The sequence below is a fragment of the Ambystoma mexicanum genome, chromosome 8, assembly GCF_040938575.1.
Source record: "Ambystoma mexicanum isolate Mex_15411 chromosome 8, UKY_AmexF1_1, whole genome shotgun sequence".
NCBI lineage: Eukaryota > Metazoa > Chordata > Amphibia > Caudata > Ambystomatidae > Ambystoma > Ambystoma mexicanum.
The window spans coordinates 945454081-945461783 of NC_090929.1; positions in this window are offsets into that span (position 1 = coordinate 945454081).

Genomic DNA, 7703 nt, shown 5'->3' on the forward strand with positions numbered 1-7703 from the left:
TAAGGGTACTCGTGGAAATAATGTAAGATAATGCAATGTGCACCAACATGATTTTATATGTGCCAACACAGAGCTACCTCATGTCCAGTAACCTATGAGTTCTAAGTGTAAATATATATGTGTCTTAGTTTATTAGAATATTGTAGTGGCAAGTTTTTCTAATAAGCTTTAGCCTGTGTAAGGAGTACACATGCAGACCGCAAGTAGCAAGCCATTTTGTTTTCCTATAACTTGCAGAAGATGGACATTGAATTAAGGATGTGTTTCTAAACTTTGATGTTTCTTTGAGCAATAATAAGTACATTGAGTCAAACGAGTAACATAGTATGCTGTAATTTAGTATGACTTAAGTATAACTCAGCAAGCCACATTTAAAAAGTCTGAATGTACAATCATGTTTTAAAGAGCCATGTTATATAACGTGTTAGGAAAATTAGTTACAAGAAAGCCTTGACTCTCCCATGCCATTAGGGTGTCAAATGAGGTCAGCAAACGAACTAAAGGTATTTGGACTTTTGATCATTGAACCCGTAATAAAAATGTAGAGCCACAATGATATGTGCCTTTTGTGACCCAGCCCTTTTCCAGTCGTATATTCAACATTCCTTTCAGTGTTATCAGGTGGACACCCTCAACCCTGCAACGACCGCAAGGACTCTACCCTTTAGTCAGTATAGCCTGAAGTGTTCAAAAAGATCATGCCCTGTGTTTGACAAGTGAAATCGAGTCTATGACCAGTAATAAATAATGTATCTTTGAACCATGTTTTGCAAGTATTAGGATACAGACCGCTGAGGTCCCGGATGAACAAATCATGGTAGCGAATGGATGAGAATGTGTGGCCACAAGGGCAAAATGTTATTTGAGTCTAATGATACAAAGAATATAAACCTCGATCCATCATGCCAGACTGATGAGCCCAGCTGACCGATTGACCCCGGACACCCCGTCGCCTCACCACGTGCCCTCGGACCAATCAGCCATCACCGACCTTACAGCACCCATAGGTGCCTACCCTTAGTGTCCAATCCCAATCTTTCTTGTGCCCCCTAGGCCTTCCCACTGTGATGACGCTGTTTGTGAATATAATCAAAGTGCAACGTGTTTTCTGCAGAGCGCTCTCGGCGTGAGCAGAGTAGATTCTGCTTGCCCTCATTTTAGATAAAAGCCTTTAATATCACTTTCACTTGGTCTTGGTCTCATTCCCTCCTGGGATGTACTTTATTGACTCTGTTGGGGGATTTACCAGCATTATTTGGGGTTCTCTCACTTTCATTGGTGACCTCGACGCAATAGCGTTCTTTCCCGTCCTTCTGGCATGAGACACCCCCCTGCTTTGACCCAGAGCACGCTCCCTCAAGAGCTACCCGCCAACGGCAACCAGTACACCTAGACGTGCGCACGGAATAGGGCGAGCGGGTACGGGATCCCTTTTAACAAAACCCAACGTATCACTCGCGAGGTCTTTGAGCGAGGAACGGCGCATTGACCGATCGGATCCAGAGGGTCTCGGATCAAGACGGACAAGTGAGTATCAAGTGCGGGACACGCGAGTATCAAGTGCGGGTGATATTAAAAGTACGGATGGGAGTCAGATTAGGAGGTCTTGGAATAAACAGCATAATTTTGTTAAAACCAAAAGGTGTGGAGAGTTGTAGAAAAAGGGGGGAAAAGGGTTCTGGGAGTCTGGGTCTTTTCTTTATTCCATACTATTCTCATTCTATCGCATATGGCTATTAGGACAGTGACGAAGTACAAGGTGAAAAGAGGTTGACAGGGATCCTATCTCCGTTGGGGGGTGGAAGGTGGCGCTGCATAGCGATATCTCGACTAGTACAGGATATATGAGTATGAGGAATTGAGGTAAAAGAAGATAACGTAGGGGTCCAAAGGGGAGACCCAGAGTAATATTTAGAAACGCTTTTTCCAACTTTATCTTATCTATCTTGTTTTCTTCTCTCTCAAGTGGGTGAGCTATAGCAAGGTGAAGGGAGAGAATGAATTAAGAAAAGGACAAGGGACTGGCCAAGAGTGAAAGTGGTATTAGGGGCGGTGAAATATAATTTATGTTGTTTATGTTTTTTGTTGTCTATGTGAACTGTTAAACGTCCGTTTTTGTGGAAGGAGTCTCTTTTTTGTGCATGAACAGTAATGAACGAATTTGACATTATATGAAAAGAGTTGCATGCATGTTAATGCAGTTTTAAGACCTTGAAAAGTAAGTGAACAATTTGAGAAGGATTGAAAAGTGCATTAAACAGGTAATCGGAGAAGTGAACAGGTATAAAATAGAAGTGTCAGGTAAGGCGTATTGATAGTAAAAATACAATGGGGGCAGAAACACCCCTTGCTCATATTTGTAAAACTCTACCAGGGTACGCGGAAAAGATGAATAAATACCACGTCCAGTGGGTTGTGGAACTGAAAGGAGAAGGGTTACCCCAAGTGTGGCCGGAGGGAGGGTCCTTTGATAAAGCGGTGTTAGACATGGTTGCCACCTGCTTATCCATTAAATATAAGGGGAAGCAGTTGCAGAACAGGAGAGAGATATTGGACTTGTGGCGCTTATTTGAGGAGATGCCCCCAGGGAAAGGCAGCAAACAAAATGCATCTCCCCTGACAGCAGCTGGCAGTACAGGGCCGACCACAGAAGACGAGAAAACAATAGAGGTCACACGTGTTTATCCTTTATTGTCAGAGCCAGTCCTTCAGAAGGATACAGTGATCCCGAATATGTGGCACAGCCCACAGCGCCCCCCACAATTAAACCATTCAGCACAGCGCCACCCCCTTATGAGAGCCAGGGGACAATCAGAGAGGTAAGTACCCCTACAATCAATATCGTCAAACTCACACAGGATGTAGATTCGCGGCTGACGATGGCTCGAGCTGAGTTATCTCGTTTGAGAGCTATGGGTGAGCAAGGGGGGTCACTTACCCCCCGAGCAGGACGTGATGATACGTCCCAACCAAGTGTAAGGGCAGAGGAAGATGGGTGGAAAAAGGGCGAGATACTATTTCGGATAAATGACACCCCTATGCGAATAATAGAAATAAACACAGCTGACAGTGAACGGGAAAAAGAGGAAGGAGGGGTAGTGTCAGACCGAGAGGAAGAATATTGGAGCGACCTAGAAGAGCAGGAGGAAGAAAAGAAGGCTGGGAGTAGCTACTGGAGGGGCCTCAAGTGGAGAGGGGTTGTCTCTTATGGAAGAATGGAGGGGGAGGTTAAGAAACAGAACAGGGTGCATGGCTGTGATCAGGAAGAGAGGGAAGAAGGTGTGTACTAAAAAGGGGAGGAAAAATGTGCAGCTGCCACTAATATACATGGGGGCGGGAAGGCCGAATTACATACCGGGGGCTCAGATGGACAAGGCTAACTTACTAAAGCAGCTACCCCCGCTATCAGGAGGCACCAGCAAGTGGATATATGCATTTGAGAGACACACGGCAGGCGTGCCCTTGGCGGTGGGGGGATGTTAAAAGCCTGCTGGTATCTGCAGTGGGAGACCAAGCCAACAGAGTTTGGGCAAAGACGGGGTTCCCATGAATAACATTAGATTGTGACCACCATGATGGGGCCTCGTTTAACACAGTGCGAGCGCACGTGTGTGATGCGTTGAGGGAAACATTCCCAGACACTCACGATTTACAGTGATGCAATGTACAATCAATGATGAGGAAGATGTGATGTCTTTCATTCTCCGGTTACAGGACATGTGGAGAGCGGAAACGGGTACGGTCTGGGACCAATCAAGGTCCCTGTTTTACTTCATTATAAAAAGGGGGATCACAAAGGAAGTGCAGAAGGCCCTTGATAAAATAGCTGGGATAGAAGCCACGGGGTGGCCTGAAATTCAAAGCATCATAGTGCACCACTGCAAGAGGATCAAAGAAAAGGAAAAGGAGATAGCTCAGCGTTGGTTGGCAGACAAAGCAAAATTAGTGCAGAGTAAACTACTGAAGGTCAGTGCAGTAGAAGCTACCAGCGCAGCAGGAAGGGAGCGGGAGAAGGAGGACGGACAGATGGGAATACCAATGCAGATGGTGGCAAACTGGATAGGTAACAGCCAGGACCAATGGTCAGGGGAAAGCCAATATGAGGGACCACAGTGGCCAACGAGAGGGAGGAGGGGAAACAGAGGAGGATTCAGGGGATCTAGAGGAGGTGGTGCAGGGTATGGAGGGCCCAAAGGGGGATGCAAGGGCAATGCTGGAACTGTGGGAGGTGGGGTAATTTCATGAGAGAATGTTGAAGCAGACCCTGCAATTCATATCCGAATGAACACCAGATCTGACAACCCCACCCGAAAAGCCCCTATGGGCTACCAATGGGCGGAAACAGACGGGATAGCCAAGTCAACCCAAGGTGCATGACTGAGCCCCCATTACCCCTGCAAGACACGTCCTCACACCCCCAGTGTCATGGCAATACCGCCTCCATGCGCCATAACACTTACGCTACCACGGCAAATGGGGCACCAACCACACCGTGTAGGGGGACAGCAATGGTAACAGGAAATGTTTTTGATGTAGATGAATTCCCATGGCATTCAGCATAGGGCAGCCCACAGAGAGCACTTGCATGTCCAGTACTATCGACGACCCATAACGCAGCAGAGGAACCATTCGTGGGGGTGGCGATAGGAAACAAACAATTCATTTTTATGGTGGATTCGGGAGCGGAAAAATCATGCCTTAAGGAAGGCAGGTTCCCGCTTTCTAATCGGTCTTTGGAAACACAGGGGTTCTCAGGGGCAGTGGTCGAGGTTCCATACACTGTTAGACATATCGGTGGGCGGGAAGACTGTAGGGGCCCCCCTGTTGTACTACGAGGACGCGCCCATCAATTTGCTGCGAAGGGACCTTCTCAGCAAATTCAACATGACAATCTCCTTTACTGATAGAGGAATAGTGTGCTCCACGCCAGGCATTTGTGCGATCCGTGCCATTTTAGTAATACACACCCAGGCAGATTTTCCACAAACACACGGCATACCTGTAAATCCCGACATGTTTATGCAAGGTTTGAGAATACTAACGCGAGTAGTGCCAGAACTGAAAAATAAAAAATGTAGGGTCCCCTCAGAGTACATTTTTCGCCCAATAGCAGACCCAGAGATAGGTCCATCGTGTCCCTGGATATACACGCAGTGCAGGTGTCAGCCCAGAGAATCACCGTAATAGCAATGGACATACAGGGATGCCAGTGGAGAACAGTGCTGTGCATCGACGCCAATAAGGCCCTGCGAGATTTGACAGATGAGGAACTTTTTTTGTGACACAGAAGATGATGGGAAAATAGTGATGGAAATTGCTATCCCCTGTGATGTCATGATCCAAAGGAGAGAGGTGCCACTACCTCTCGTGGTAGTGATAAAAGCTCCACCAGCATACTTCGAGGACAACATGTCCCAAGTACCACAGAAGCTGTGGACTACAGGCCCACATGATGTAGGGTTACTACACAAAGTGACACCAGTAAAGATTAAGCTCAAACCCGAAGCCATTTTCCTGTGGGTAAAGCAATACCCCATTTCGAGAGAAGCTGAGGAAGGAATAAAAAACACAATATATGCATTAATAGTACAAGGCATAATAGTTCCATCTAACTCACCCTGCAACACATGCGTTTACCCAATCAAAAAAGCCAAGGGAGGGTTGTGGAGGATGATCCAGGACTTACGCCCACTCAATGACGTAGTACAGAAGGAGTTCCCTCTTGTCCCAAATCCTGCCTCAATTCTATGCAGCATCCCAACAGAAGCCACTCATTTCACAGTAGTGGACCTAAAAAACGCTTTCTTTTCAATGCCACTCGATCGAGGGTCATGGTACTTAACAGCATTCACGGTAGGGGGAAGAGATATGAACATTGCAGACTGCCCCAAGGGTACTGTGAAAGCCCCAGCATTTTCAGCAGAATATTGCATGAAGACCTTGGAAATATACGCACAACGTGTCCCATAATTCAGTACGTAGACGATTTGCTAGTCTGCGGAAAAAGTGAAAACGAGTGCAGAGAGGACTCCGTCACCCTGCTAACACTTGTGCACAGAAAGGGTACAAGGTAGACAGACAAAATCTGCAATACTGCTTGACAGAAGTATTGTATTTAGGCCAACTGATTTCCAAAGATGGTAAAAGAATCATACCAGACAGAGCAGCAGCCATAAGAGCAGTGAAAGAGCCCAGTACAGTTAAAGAGGTGCAGAAGTTCCTCGGCATGTGTAACTACTGCCGAGCCTGGATATTGGACTATGCATCATACACTAGACCCCTGCTACAAGCACTCAAGGAAGCACAGCGGGAAAACGCCAACCTACAGTGGACACAGGAAATGCACAGGATATCCAATGCTCCAGTTCTTGCGCCCCCCAAATATGAGCAGGAATTCTATTTATTCTCGCATAGTAATGACATACTCATGACGGCCATACTGACAAAGAAGACATCCCTGGGCCACAAGCCCTTGGCATTTTACAGCGGGACACTCGATGCAGTAATGCAGGGCCATTTCGTGTGTGAGCAGGCTCTCGCAGCTGCCGCGTTCGCGATAGAAAAAAGCTACACGATCGTAATGGGATGCTTTGTTACAGTGTACGTAGAACACTCCTTGTTTGCCATCCTCGCGAGATCTGCCACTGTAAACTATGTAAATATGTATACTTTTAAATAGTATATCACTGCCTCTATTGTAACTGTTCCAACCAATGTACTCCCTGTAACCACTGTACAGCGCTGTAACTAAACTGAGAATAATCTTGTTTGCTCCTGCGCCCTCTTACCCTCGGGTCCGGCGTGCAATATAAATGAATAAATATAAACATAAACATCTAAAAGCATGTTAGCTACTCAAAGGGCCACAGCATACGAGTTGATTATTCAAGTGCTAACATTCACATTGTGGGGTGTAAAAGTGTAAATCCGGCCACGTTCATCACAGAGGCATGCACAGTAGAGGATATGCAACAGCATGACTGCGCTACATACACATGAGAGGATGATGACATACCCAAAGCACATGGGAGGGAGAAATCGATTTTGTAGACAGGTCTGCCTCTATAGATTGCGAGACGGGTGAGAAGCATTTATGAGCAGCAATAGTTCGGGTAGAGGATGGGGAATTTGAAATAATTGTGCAAAAAAGGTTGCCACCACACTTCTCAGCCCAAGCAGCAGAATTAGTAGCACTCATAGATGCACTTCACACCGCAAAGGGGTACATAGTCACCATCTATACAGATTCAGCATATATGGCGACGACAGTGCATGGAGGACTAGCGAGGTGGAGAAGGAGGGGATTTCGAAGGGCAGATGAGTCCCCAGTACAGCACGCAGCACTGTTAGGAGAGTTGAGTCATGCATTTAAAAAAAACAACGCTCGTAGCAGTCCTAAAATGCCAGGCCCATACCCAAGGTGATGACATCATCTCATTGGGAAACGCGGCAGCAGACGTTGCCGCAAAAGAAGCGTCCTATTTTCCAAAGGCCCCAGTAGGTGAGTACATATTACAGAAGACATTAGAGGAAATACAACCAGACAGTTTTAATTGATTACCAATCTCTCAGATACTCGAGCTCCAACACGATGCACCTAGCGAAGAGAAAGAGATGTGGGTAAAGAGAGGGTGCAGCAAATCGTCCACAGATTTACTATGGAGACAAAATAACACTGGCAAGGTAGTGATGCCAACAAAATT